This window comes from Phyllobates terribilis, unplaced genomic scaffold (genome assembly GCF_046119375.1).
Source record: "Phyllobates terribilis strain yellow unplaced genomic scaffold, ASM4611937v1 Scaffold_12__6_contigs__length_324123572, whole genome shotgun sequence".
In the NCBI taxonomy this organism is placed as follows: domain Eukaryota; kingdom Metazoa; phylum Chordata; class Amphibia; order Anura; family Dendrobatidae; genus Phyllobates; species Phyllobates terribilis.
This window is the reverse complement of record NW_027362772.1, coordinates 9,071,102-9,085,106: the sequence shown is the minus strand read 5'-3', so window position 1 is coordinate 9,085,106 and position 14,005 is coordinate 9,071,102. Positions and strand designations below refer to the sequence as shown.

Sequence of the window (14,005 nt, the reverse complement as noted above, 5' to 3'; positions counted from 1 at the left end):
GAGATGGATGGCCTCATGATCATGAATAATTTACTCTTTGTTTAGGAGGCCGACCACTGCTGCTGTCTACCTTCTGAACTTTGTGTTGAAGCCTGATTGACCCAGGACCCACAATCCTCTATGTCTGGAGGACGTGTTGCATCCCAGTGTCCAACTGTGTCCCGGCTTCCACAATATTAACCCAGTGTGAAGGCGTCAGTGAGATGGACCATCCCTGGCCACATTCACTTGTCCACGTGTTTGTGGTTAGGCTGTCCTTCTCGCTAAATGCACTGGGGAGGGCAAAGGCAATGTTTTGGTATGCACGCTTGTGTGTAAGGCGCACCGGGACAAATGAGGGCGGCTGGGGATCGTTTATGGACACCCGGCCGCCCCCTGGCAGCTGGGGACCAAGCGTGAACACCCGGCCGCCGGGCGGTTGGGGACTGAGTATGGATACCAGGTCGCCGACGCCGCCATGACGTGGTGGCCAGATTCCGCCTCCACATGCCTAAAAGGCCCAATTTCAAGTGCAAGCAAGCAGTATGGTATTGCAGCCTGGAGGTGGATGGGTGGCAGGCTGCACACTTATGCTTGCATTCTAAGAAAACAAAGCAGATGCTAACTTCTATCATCATCATCATGCTCCTCACCTTGGCACTCTCAACTGGTTGGCTCGTCCAATGCCGCCCTAAAGCAGGCCAGGCTAAGAAAAGTTTTAAATCTAAATAAATTCTCAGACAAAATATACTTCAATCATTAAGTAAAATCATTAAATTTTATTAATCAATCAAAAAATCTACTGACATTGCGACTATAGCGAGGGATTTGTCCTGAATCCTAAAAGGTATAATACTCGACAGATGACTTTTGGACAGAGATTCAACAACAGGGATCAGGACTTGAAGCAGAATGACGATCTTAAGGTAATCAACTTATCTGCCATAGAATTATTGCCTGAACAGATGTCTGTCTTGTCTTTAGGGCTATCTTTTTGCCCTACGGCAGCTTTTGATACCTTTTTGGCTATCAAGGATGTATTTTTGTTTGCTCGCAAACTTCTAAACAAATTTCATAATAAAAAATTCATAGACACTCCTTTCTCTACAGAGAAAGAACTGGAAGCGCTCCGGGTACTAGAGGAATTATTACTTGAGCAAGTTGAATCATCAGGAAGTAAGTTTCCTGATTTTATTAAAAAGAAGTCAATAAGCTTTCCTCCCTTGACACTTAATTCCTCATTGGAAATTTTTGTTAGAATGGTAGTAAATGAACTATATCAGCTCTCTGTTAGAAAACCATATGACAATCTTACTGTGCCACAACGACGAGCTTTATTTGAATTAGCTAATATGAAACAAGTGGTGATTAAACCCGCCGATAAAGGCGGTAACGTTGTTTTATGGGCTGTGGAAGATTATGAGAAGGAAGCCTTTAAACAATTAAATGATACGGTATGTTATCAGAGGTTAGGCTCTGATCCTACTACCACCTTCCAAAAACAACTTTTTTCTCTATTGCATGTGGCCTTGGATCATGGATGTATTACGAAATCTGTATGGGAAGGTTTACGTACTTTACATCCTGTTGTACCAACGATATATTTTTTGCCTAAGGTACACAAGAATTTAGATAAACCGCCTGGGAGGCCCATAGTCTCTGGCTGTGGTGGCTTATGTGAGGCAACCTGTAGATTTCTTGATTATTATTTGAAACCGTGTGTCTCTGGGGATGTTTTGCAGCGATTACAGGAAATTACATTTGAACGGGACATGTATCTGGTTAGTGGTGATGTGGAGTCTCTTTATACCTGTATAAATCATCATCATGGTCTGGCGGCAGTTACATTTTTTTTAACTAATAAGGGCATGGATGCTAGACTCCAGAAACTAATTCTGGAATTATTGAAATTTGTATTGACTCATAATTATTTTACATTTAAGGATCGTTACTATCTACAACGTCGAGGGGTGGCGATGGGGGTGACTTGTTCCCCCTCGTATGCCAACTTCTTTATGGGTTTGTGGGAACGGAACCACATGTTGCCTTACCTTTCTAGTGTATCTGGTCCATCTGTAATCAGTTGGATGCAATTTATAGACGACATCCTTTTCATCTGACAAGGGGATAGGATTGAATTGGATCGGTTTTTGAAACATTTAAACACCAACGATTGGAATGTTAAGCTGAGTTTTAACGGCACTAGGGATAGGATTGATTTTCTGGACCTATTGATTACTATTGATCAGTTTGGAACTATCCACAGTAGCATTCATCGCAAGGACACTAGTACTAACTCAATATTGCATGCTAACTCAGCACATCCTTTGCACACCATTAGAGCTATCCCTAAGAGACAGTTTATTAGAGCTCGCCGTATTTGTGGTTCTAATAGTAAATTTGAAGCTCAAGCTAGGATTCTGACGTCTAGATTTTTGCGTCGGGATTATGATATAGGTGTTATTGATCATGGGTACCAACAGGCTAGGGATATGGATCAAAATGTTCTTATCCATAAAAAACCCCTACGCAAAGAGGATTCTAGACTAAGGATCATAACTAACTCCCATAGTAGGTGGAGGGATATGACGGCTATAATCAATCATTTTTGGCCCATTTTAAAACAGGATCCTGAGCTTTCAAAATTGATTGAGGATAGACCCCTTATTACGACGAGAAGGAGCAGAACGATTGGTGAAACTATAACACACAGCCACTATGTAGATTGTAGCTCCAGGATCCAAATTTATTTTTGGGTCTAAGGGACCTACATGAGGTTCTCAATCATGTGGTGATTGCAATATTTGTTGCTTTATGGTCAAAACTGATGGATTTTCCAACTCTGCTGGCACCCGGACGTATAAGATGGTCCATTCCATTAATTGTAAAACTACAGCTGTCATTTACCATCTCACATGTTCTTGTGGCCTAGTTTATATTGGATTCACCTCAAGGCAATTACGTGTTCGGATACAGGAACACATAAGGGACATTAAATCTGCAAGGATTTTGGACCAGGATGGCACCTATAAGGAGGACACTATGAAACTGAAGACATTACCTGCCCATTATCGTAGTCATCATCCACTGGGAATTATAGAAATGCAAGTCTGTGGTATTGACGTTGTCCATATGGGTATACATGGTGGACATCTTATGAATAGATTGGCACAGAGGGAGTGTCGTTGGATAACGACACATAGAACCATGAAGCCACATGGCCTTAATGACCAGTGGGGTTTTTCTAGTTATTTATAATAAATTGGGTTGATCTCTGGTTGCTGCTTCCCTGCATCTTCTTTTATATACACTTTTTATTTTATTTATTATGCCCCATATTTGTATACGGATATATACGTATGTATGTATGCTCTCTGGTAAGCTTAGATGCATGCTTATATATTGTCCTTAGTCATAGGAATATACATATAGATTTTTAATTGGTTCGTTTAGAATTGTGAGTGTGTTTGTCCATGTTTGATTTAACGCATTTTTTTCTCTCCAGTAGTGTGGCTAGGATTTATGGTCATATTCCTTTAATGGCTCTCCAACTATATCCATATCCTCTTGTTATGAATTTCCTTTGATGATGATATGCTAAAGGAACCACCTATTAGATGTTCTATGTTTCCGGCAACATTGGGACAGCCTTGGCCATGTATTGCTTAATCGTGATTTACATCCTTTTTTATGGATTACAGTACTTTTTGATTTATGTGGACCTGCTATATTGTATACATATCACTGGATGAGGCATTGTTTTTATTATCTTTATGTGTGTAATTAAGATCTTTACTATTCATATATTTATTAGCAATGGACCTGGGATTCGGGTAATTTAGTGCTAATTATTTGTCTGCATTTGATTATTTACCTGCCTTGTCTTGGTTTAAGAGGGCTTGCCATTTTGCTTGCCCTCTAGCAATATGGCTCCAGGATACATGCGCATGTCATCGTTCCGCTGTGCCCACGCGTGCCGGCGCGCGCTCGGCACGTGGCGTCACGGGTGGCGCGACCATGCCTCTCTGTGACGTCGCGGCTGTGCTCACGGTGGGCGCGCGGTCATCGCGGCAGGATGTAATCATGCGCCCGGTAGGAAGCATCTGCTTTGATGGATCACATGATCCTCACAAGGTATTTAAGAACTACACATATCCTATTGAGTATCACTCCCTGAGGAAGCATATCTGTGAAACGCGCATTGGAGTGTGGGCTAGTATCGCACATGGTGCTTGCAGCATGAATCCAGGTATATCATTTAATGTCTAAGATGCAGTCTCTTTGAGTATGAGTCATCCTTATATTTTGTCACTTTATGTGCACTGCACTTTATATTTATGGATGGATTTATAGTCCTTCTTTGAGATTTGAATGACTGGGTAAGCAGACATTTGTTTTTTGGCCACAGATCTTTTTGTTTATTGTTATCTAAGGTCTTTAGCTGGGTGAAAAGCATAGCACTGAGTCACTATTTGAATAGTCTTTTTATTTGTATTTTGCACCTTTTAGTGACTTCTAAATATGCTAATGTACTCTTTGTAATTTATTGGTGTCAGTGCCTTGTGCTTACAATAGAATCTATTCATTTGATATCCTCTATTTGTGTCTTACTTACTTTTGATATCCAATGCTGCATACACCTGTTGCCTTTTTTTAATTGTCCTTTGTCTATGTGTTCATATGAATATGTTTTGGTTTTTTGGTATCTTGATTGATTAATAAAATGTAATGATTTTACTTAATGATTGAAGTATATTTTGTCTGAGCATTTATTTAGATTTAAAGCTTGTTCTCTCTTGCTTGGATTTGGCCTTAAATGGCATTATAAAATATGAGATGATGATTTGGGTTTGCAATCCTTCTATATGTTTGGTAATAATCAGGCTGAGAAAAGTGTAGGGAAGGTTCCCGGGACAAATAGTGGCGGCTGGGGACTGAGTATGGAGACCTCGCCGCTGACGTAGCCATGAGGTAGTGGCCAGCTTCGGCCTCCTCCAAACTAAAAGGCCCCATTTCAAGTGAAAGTAGCAGTATAGTATTGCAGCCTGCGGGTGGGTGGGTGGTTGGCTGCATATTTGCGCTTGCATTGCAAGGAATGGGGGAGGTACAATTGAACACTGCCCTGGGACAAGGACTTGCACGGGGATAGTTGCAAGTCTGCATCTTCTGATGCGGCAAGGATCACTTCTGATGGGCACACTTTTAGGCAGTGACCTGGGAGTCAGAGATGCTTCCAGAGGTCTTCCCCATGCTGTTCCCATGTCTTTTCAGCACTGTATGTATGTGTCACACAGCACATGGCCAGATAAGGTTGTAAAATGTTAAAATGACATTTCCCGGTGAATGCATTTGTCACGGTTGAAAGCAATACAAAAGTGCAAAAACGCATTAAAAAATGCTCCTTGTGAACATAGCCCAAGGTGTGGAGGAGTATTTTTGTTTTTAGTTATTTATTTTACCTTATACACAAGTTTTTACCCTGGAAAGGATGTTCCTTAACATATTTCACAGGAAAACAGTTTCAGTTTAGTTTTTGAACGTTTCATTGTGAGCCCGTAAAAGTGGCTTAATACTTCTGACCATGTTGTTGACAGCAGTGACCTGGGGGTCAGAAATGCTTCCTGGGGCGATCCCCATGCTGTCCCCATGTCATTTGAGCACTGTCACTATCGTTTTGGGCACTTTTTAGGCTTTCTACAGACTGCCGGGGGTGCCGCCGCAAAAATGCTCGGGTCTCCCATAGACTAACATTGGGCTCGTTGCTCGGGTCGAGCATCCGAGTATCACGGTGAGTCCGGCCCGAGCTTCGTGCACCCGAGCATTTTAGTGCTCGCTCAACACTAGTAATTACATGTTTATCGGTCATCCATGACAGCACCCCTACGAGAGAATTACAGAGAAGCGTAGAATTAGGGAGGGACCACAGCCTGTAAAACCCTACTTCCAAAGGTGATATCAGCACCAGAAAGATCCAGTCTTTAGTGTTGATAGAATGTAGAAGACTACATTGCCGCTCTACAGATTTGATTAATAGATACTCCTGACCTTTCTGCCCAGGTAGTAGCCACAGCCCTTGTGGAATGAGCTTTGATATTCTTCTCCACTTCTTTGCCGCTTGCAGAATAGGCCATACTGATAGCCTCCCTAACCCAACGAGCTAGTGTGGCTTTGGAGGCCCTACATCCCTTCATTTGTCCCTGAAAGCAGACAAAAAGGGACCTATCCTTTCTCCAGGAGCTATTGGATTCTAGGTACCTTTCTAGACAGCGTTTAATATCTAAGGAATGTAATTTTTGTTCCTTATCGTTGGTGGGGCTACTACAGAAATTGGGCAGGACAATCTCCTGTGACCGGTGAGATGTAGAGACTACCTTAGGGAGGTATGCCGGGTCAGATCTCAAGATTACCCTATCAGCTCGAATCAGGGTAAAGGGATGGTCTGCTGAGAGGGCCTGAATGTCTCCTATCCGCCGAGTGGAGGTCAGGGCTACTAAGAGGACTGTCTTAAGGGAAAGGATTTTGATTTGAACATCCTGTAAGTGTTCAAAGGGGGATTCCATTAATGCTGAGAGTACCAGGTTAAGATCCTAAGGGGCTGAGCTAATGGACTGAACAGGTTTAGATCTTGCGCATGCTTTTATGAAACGGGAAACCCAAGGGTCCCCTGCTAAGTTGAAGTTATAGAGAGCTCCAGGCTGAAACCTGGACTTTGAGAGTGCTTACTGAGATCCCCATCTCCACCCCCTTCTGTAGGAATTCCAAAACTAAGTTAATTGGGACTTCCCCTTTCAGATCTGGGAAGTCCTGTGATAAATCCTGGAAGTTACATGCTTTCTAGATTTGAGGAGAGTCAAAGATACCTCAGCAGAGAACCCCCTACTCCTCAGAAGCTCCCTTTCAAATTCCAGGCAGTCAGGTGTAATCTGTTTGCCTGCGGGTGATGGACTGGCCCCTGGGAGAGGAGGTCTGGAAGATCCGGTAGGACCCAGGGATCGGAGACTGACATCTGTTGGAGCCATAAAAACCATGGCCTCCTTGGCCAGAAGGGGGCTATCAAGATTACCCATGCTCTGTCTTCCCGAATTTTGTGGAGGACTGTCGGTATCAGAATTAGTGGGGGAAAGGCATAAGCTAGCCTGAAATCCCAATTGATCAGTAGGGAATCTACTGCAAATGGACGATCCCTGGGATCCAGGGAGCAGAAGCGATCCACTTTTCGGTTGGATCTGGTTCCAAATAGACCTATGGTGGGGACATGTCTGTAATCTGGTGGAATACTGCTTGACCCACTCGCCCTGGTGAAGGTGTACTCGGCTGAGGAAATCTGCTTTGCTGTTGTCCTTCCCTCTTATACAGTGCACTGTGAAAGTATTTGGCCGCCTTGAACTTTTCTACCTTTTGCCACATTTCTGGCTTCAAACATAAAGATACAATATTCTAATCTTTTTGGGAAGAATCAACAACAAGTGGGGCACAATCGTGAAGTGGAATGAAATTTATTGGATATTTTAAACTTTTTTAACAAATTAAAAACTGAAAAGTGGGGCGTGCAATATTATTCAGCCCCCTTGAGTTAATACTTTGCAGCGCCACCTTTTGCTGCGATTACTGCTGCAAGTCGCTTGGGGTATGTCTCTATCAGTTTTGCACATCGAGAGGCGGAAATTCTTGCCAATTCTTCCTTTCAAAATAGCTCGAGCTCATTGAGGTTGGATGGAGGGCGTTTGTGAACAGCAGTTTTCAGCTCTTTTCACAGATTCTCGATTGGATTCAGGTCTGGACTTTGACTTGGCCATTCTAACACCTGGATATGTTTATTTTTGAACCATTCCATTGTAGATTTTGCTTTATGGTTGGAATCATTGTCTTGTTGGAAGAGAAATCTCCGTCCCAGTCTCAGATGTTTTGCAGACTCCAACAGGTTTTCTTCCAGAATGGTCCTGTATTTGGCTCCGTCCATCTTACCATCAGTTTTAACCACCTTCCCTCTCTCTGCTGAAGAAAAGCAGGCCCAAACCATGATGCTGCCACCACCATGTTTGAGAGTGGGGATGGTGTTTTGAGGGTGATGAGCTGTGTTGCTTTTACGACAAACATATCGTTTTGCATTGTAGCCAAAAAGTTTGATTTTGGTTTCATCTGACCAGAGCACCTTATTCCAAGTGTTTGGTGTGTCTCCCAGGTGGCTTGTGGCAAACTTCAGAGACTTTTTATGGATATCTTTCAGAAATGGCTTTCTTCTTGCCACTCTTCCATAAAGGCCAGATTTGTGCAGTGTACGACTGATTGTTGTCCTATGGACAGACTCTCCCACCTCAGCTGTAGATCTCTGCAGTTCATCCAGAGTGATCATGGGCCTTTTGGCTGCATCTCTGATCAGTCTTCTCCTTGTTCGAGATGAAAGTTTAGAGGGACGGCGGGGTCTTGGTAGATTTTCAGTGGCCTCCTTCCATTTTAATATGATCGCTTGCACAGTGCTCCTTGAGATGTTTAAAACTTGGGAAATCTTTTTGTATCCAAATCCGGCTTTAAACTTCGCCACAAGAGTATCTCAGACCTACCTGGTGTGTTCCTTGGTCTTCATGATGTTCTCTGCACTTGAAACAGAACCCTGAGACTATCACAGAGCAGGTGCATTTATACGGAGACATGATTACACACAGGTGGATTCTATGTATCATTACCAGTCATTTAGGACAACATTGGATCATTCAGAGATCCTCACTGAACTTCTGGAGTGAGTTTGCTGTACTGAAAGTAAAGGGGCCGAATAATATTGCACGCCCCACTTTTCAGTTTTTAATTTGTTAAAAAAGTTTAAAATATCCAATAAATTTCACTCCACTTCACGATTGTGTCCCACTTGTTGTTGATATTTCCCCCAAAAATTAGAATTTTATATCTTTATGTTTGAAGCCAGAAATGTGGCAAAAGGTAGAAAAGTTCAACGGGGCCAAATACTTTCACAATGCACTGTATGTACTGCAGAGATGGAGGCTAAATGTGTCTCTGCTAGAAGAAGGATTCGTTCCGCTACATCCATTAGTGTTTTGGACCGGGTCCCTCCCTGGTGGTTTATATATGCTACCGACACCTGATTGTCAGACACAATCTTGACGTGTTGGCCCTGTAATGCTGGCAGAAACCCCTATATAGCTTTTTCCACGGCTACCAACTCCATGTTGAAGGAACTGGTTTTTAGAGAACTTGACCAACCCCCCTGAAGCATCTACTGATCTAAGTGGGCTCTCCATCCCGAAGGACTAGCATCTGTTGTGACCACCTTTGTAGCTGGGGACCACCAGGGGACTCCTGTGGACAGTACTGAATTGTCCAACCACCAGCGGAGAGATTGCAGTGTAGCTGGTTGTAGAGTCAGTTTGCCCTTCAGATTCTGACATTGGGACATTCTGGAGAATCAGGAACCCCTTTGTAGAGTCCTGGTATGGGCTTGAGCACAAGGTACTCCCGGTATGACATGGCCCGCCTCAGAGTCAGTCAGTGATTCTATGGCCTTCAATACGAGAGTCTGGATCTTCTTCACTTTGTCTGGTGGAAGGCAACACTCTTTTATGTCCAATATAAGTCCTAGAAAAATCTGAGACGTTGATGGAGTCAGTCTTGATTTGTCCAGGTTGATAAGCCAACCCAGATTCTGCAACATCTTGAGGACTTGTTGAACCTGGTCTGAACAATGCTGAGCCGGCTTTCCGATTATCAGGAAATTGTCCAGATATGGCACAATCAGAATTCTGTTTTCCCGAAGATGGGCCGATACCTCCGAAATCACCTTAGTGAAAATTCGAGGGGCGATTGCTATGCCAAACAGAAGGGCCTGATACCGAAAGTGACTGATCTGAGAATCAACCTGAACTGCTACCAGGAGGAACTGCCGGGACTGGACGCATATGGGAATATGATAGTATGCGTCTTTTAAGTCCAGGACTGCCATGTGGCTGCCTGGAAAGAGCAATTTTATTGCAGACCCAATTGACTCCATTTTAAAAGTCAGGATTTCTAGATAATCGTTCAGGTTTTTTAAGTTCAGGATAGTTCTGAAAGAACTGTCTGTTTTTCTTTTACCACTCCAAAGACATACTGATAGGGAATCTAGATTGTGAGCCCCGATGGGGACAGCGACGATAATGTATGTAAAGCGCTGCGGAATATGTTAGCGCTATATAAAAATAAAGATTATTATTATTCATTTAAGAGCATTACCCTCCTCGGTCGGAACCCAAACTAGGACTGTTTTGTCCAGGAGACTTTGGATTTCGCTCTCCAGTGCCCGTTGTTCGTCTTGCGATGCTCTGGGAGGAGTGATGAGAAACCTGGTTGGAGGAAGATATGGAAACCACAGCTTCAGCCCTGATTTTATGAGGTCTAGAATCCAGTCGCTCGAGGAAATCCGTAGCCAGGCTAGGAAGAAGTGGGAGAGCTGACCTCCCACAAGGGAAAAAGCGTCATTTGGAGACCTTCTTGGAGTCACGGGAGGACCCCTTAAACATGAAACCTCTTCCTCCCCTTTTTCGGTCAGACCAACTGTACTGGTCTTTCTTCGGGGAATACTTCCTTGGGTATCTTCTGGTCCGCAAGGGTTTCTTGAAGGAGAAATAAGAAAAATCCGGGAATTTTTTTTTCTTATCCCCCATCTTCTCCAGGATGTCGTCGAGGGCTGCTCCGAATAAATATTGCCCTTCACAAGGAAGGAGGCTGTTTATTTTTTGTTTGTAGGTCACATGGTCAATTCTTTAACCACAATGCCCTCTTGGCTGCATTGGAAGAGGCTGCGGATCTTGCTGCCAAAACGGCGGAATCTACGCGGCGTCTGCTAGAAACTCTGCAGCCCCTTGTATGACAGGGACTGAGGCCAACATTTCCTCCCTAGGAACCCCGTCTTTCAGCTGGCTAACGAGTTGGTCTAGCCAGACCATCAGGGATATGGTCGTATAGACGGCCGCAATACCCAGTCTCAGTCCACCTGCCGATGACCCCCAGGTATTTTTGAGGAACTTGTCAGCTTTTTTGTCTAGGGGATCATTCAGCGTACCCATATCTTTGAATGGCAAAGAATATTTCCTTGAGGCTTTCAACACTGCTACATCTAGTTTGGGTGCTTTATCCCAAGAGGAGCAAGAAGCTTCCTCAAAGGGATACTTGGGTTTCATGAAAGCTGTAGGAGCACCTTTCCTATCTGTTTTTTTCCACTCTCTGATTATCAGGGCCTGGATTATTTCATCCAGAAGGAAAGGGCGCCGTTTTTTCTGCCCCAACCTTCCGAACATCAAATTCATCTTAGATGGTTGCGCCTTCTCCTCCTCAATCCCCATTGTGGATCGGATAGCTTTGATTAGATTACCCACTTCCTCAACTGAGAAACAGTGGCATCTACTGGAGTCGTCATCTGAAGAGGATGCTGAAGAAGCCCCCGAGGACCCACACTCTCCTTCCGATCTATGAGTCTTCTAAGGGCTGGGGGGGACACATTAGAAGAAGTCGGCTGTTTTCCCTGAGAAAAGGTCTTAAAGGTATTCTCAACTTCCGACTTAATTAGGGACTGCAGGCTGGAAGAAAAACCTGGCGCCTCCTCCGTAATGGTCTGCTCTATACAGGCTCTGCATAATTTCTTAGCCTAGGTGACCGGGAGCTCACACTCAGAGCCTACACAGCAAGTGTTTAGATGTAGCCGCTAACTTCCCAGATTTATTTGGAGTCTAAGGACAAAGAGAAAAAACAGGGAAAAACATTCAATAAATTACATTCTTGGAGCTCTCTCACCCATCAGATGTGAAGAAGTACTGAAGCCAGGGGAGGACCCTTGTCTTGTGACTATTCTCCTCTGGAGGTCTTGTGAGAAGAATGACTGCTGCTGCGGTGCATCATCTTCTGAGACCCCGTTTCTGCTGGAGCCTCCATCCCACTCATGGCTGCTGAAAGGAGCACTGCTTGCTGTCTCAAGCAATGGCACAGGCAGAAGTAGAGTGGAGTACGGAGGCACTGCTCCATCCCCTCCTCCTGCCTTTTATCAGGAAGTGCTTTGGCTTCCTGCAGCCCGCCTCTCGACCTGAATCCGGAAGTAAGGGGGCGTCACATGACCGGAGCACTCGTCATCGGGGACAGCCCCCTGACGTGTGCATACTCGAAACACGGCGGCCGCCAATCAGAAAGTGCCGCCGTGCGTGACGTCATAGGTCCGCCTCCGGAAGTCCGGTGCACTCGTCACCTGGACCCGCCTCTTCTGGCCGGCCAGACGTGTGTGCAGCCCCGGACACCCGGCAGACGCCAACCAAAGCATGGCATCGCCGGGCCATCATCATGAAAGACCACAAGCCTCCGCTGGGACAGGGAGCAGCAACCCTTGGTGTGTGGAGCCACGGGGCCCGCACCCACAGCCAACCGTTTATCCTGTCGCCAGCTTCCAGCTGCCCTGGCCTGCAGGTATGTCCCCCTTTTTAGGGGAAGAGGCAAAAAGCCCAAAACAGCAAAAAAAAATTCTATCTTCTGGAACCGCCGTTCCTGAGGCTCACCGTTCAAGGACAGGAAACCAACTGACATGGGGAAAGGAACCGTCCCCTTTTAAAGCCTGATGGTTCCCTGTCCTTGGAGGGTGGATCCCTCGTTGGGGTGCGGCCATGGACAACCAATAAAATTAGTTAAAAACCATGTGCCAAAAAAGATAAACGGCACATAACAAGGTGATACAAGGAAGGATTATCAAGTGAGACAATACAGGGAGCGGCGAATGTGCTTAATACTTGTATGGTTTAAGGTGCATTCAATAGTGCCTATCTCTATGTCAATTGAACAGTGAGTCACCATCAGTCCGGCATATAGATACCTGATCAGACCTGGGCAAGTAGTATTTGACAGCAAGAGATACAAGGCTAGTAAGAGGTATTACCCTCATTCCTTACCCACAGTCACAAGGCACCGGACAGTTGCGATGGTGCCTTGTGACTATGGGTAAGGAATGAGGGTAATACCTCTTACTAGCCTTGTATCTCTTGCTGTCAAATACTACTTGCACAGGTCTGATCAGGTATCTATATGCCGGACTGATGGTGATCACTGTTCAATTGACATAGAGATAGGCACTATTGAATGCACCTTAAACCATACAAGTATTAAGCACATTCGCCGCTCCCTGTATTCTCACACTTGATAATCCTTCCTTGTAGCACCTTGTTAAGTGCCATTTTTCTGTTTTGGCACAGGGTTTTTAACTATTTTTTTGTCTAAATAAAATTATTATTCTTTATTATCTTGCTCTAAAGTGGTTTTCTTGGATAGTCTCTATCCAGATCTAGGTTGTATTAATTACATGGAGCAGTAAAAGGAAAACTCTTTGATTTCATAGAAACAAAAGACAACTAAAAAAATGTATTATCAGCTTTGAATGCAGGAGGTCAAAATCATTAAGAAATGGCTCATTTCATTACTAAACCTGACAACTTTTGAAGATATGTAAAACAGTGTTACATGACCTGAAAATTAATTTAGCTAGTCGGGTGGAAGGTTCTTTAGCTGCTCACTCAGTAGGTTCATCCTCTGTGCCGGTCCCGGTACCTTCCTCTACTGCTCTGCACCAATCAGATAAGTGTGGGGCTGGAGAAACAATAGAAATTTTCTCAGTGATTTGGAAGGACAGCGTCTCATTGTTCCACTCGGTCACAGGAAGCTGCCTAGCGTCTACAAGACGCACTCACTTATTATCAAGATTTTTTCTTGCTAAAAGTGTGGCTTTCCAAGTAAAACATTTCCCACATTAAGAATTTAAAAAAGGCTTCGCCCCTGTGTGTCTGTGATGGCGACTAATAAGAGATAATTTCTTCACAAACCATTTTACATTAAAATGGCTTCTCCCCTGTATGAGTTCTCTGATGTTTGATAAGACTCGACTTCTCTGTAAAACATTTCCCACAGTCTAAACATGAAAAAGGCTTCTCCCCTGTGTGAATTCTCTGATGTTTGATAAGACTCGGCTTCTCTGTAAAACATTTTCCACATTCTGGACAGGAAAATGGCC

General features: G+C 44.2%; 1 protein-coding gene across 1 annotated transcript in view; it reads right to left on the bottom strand.

The window, feature by feature from the left end:
• LOC141171872 (uncharacterized) overlaps positions 1-14,005 on the bottom strand; it is a 400,751-nt gene that overhangs the window by 53,082 nt on the left and 333,664 nt on the right. The window lies entirely within an intron of this gene.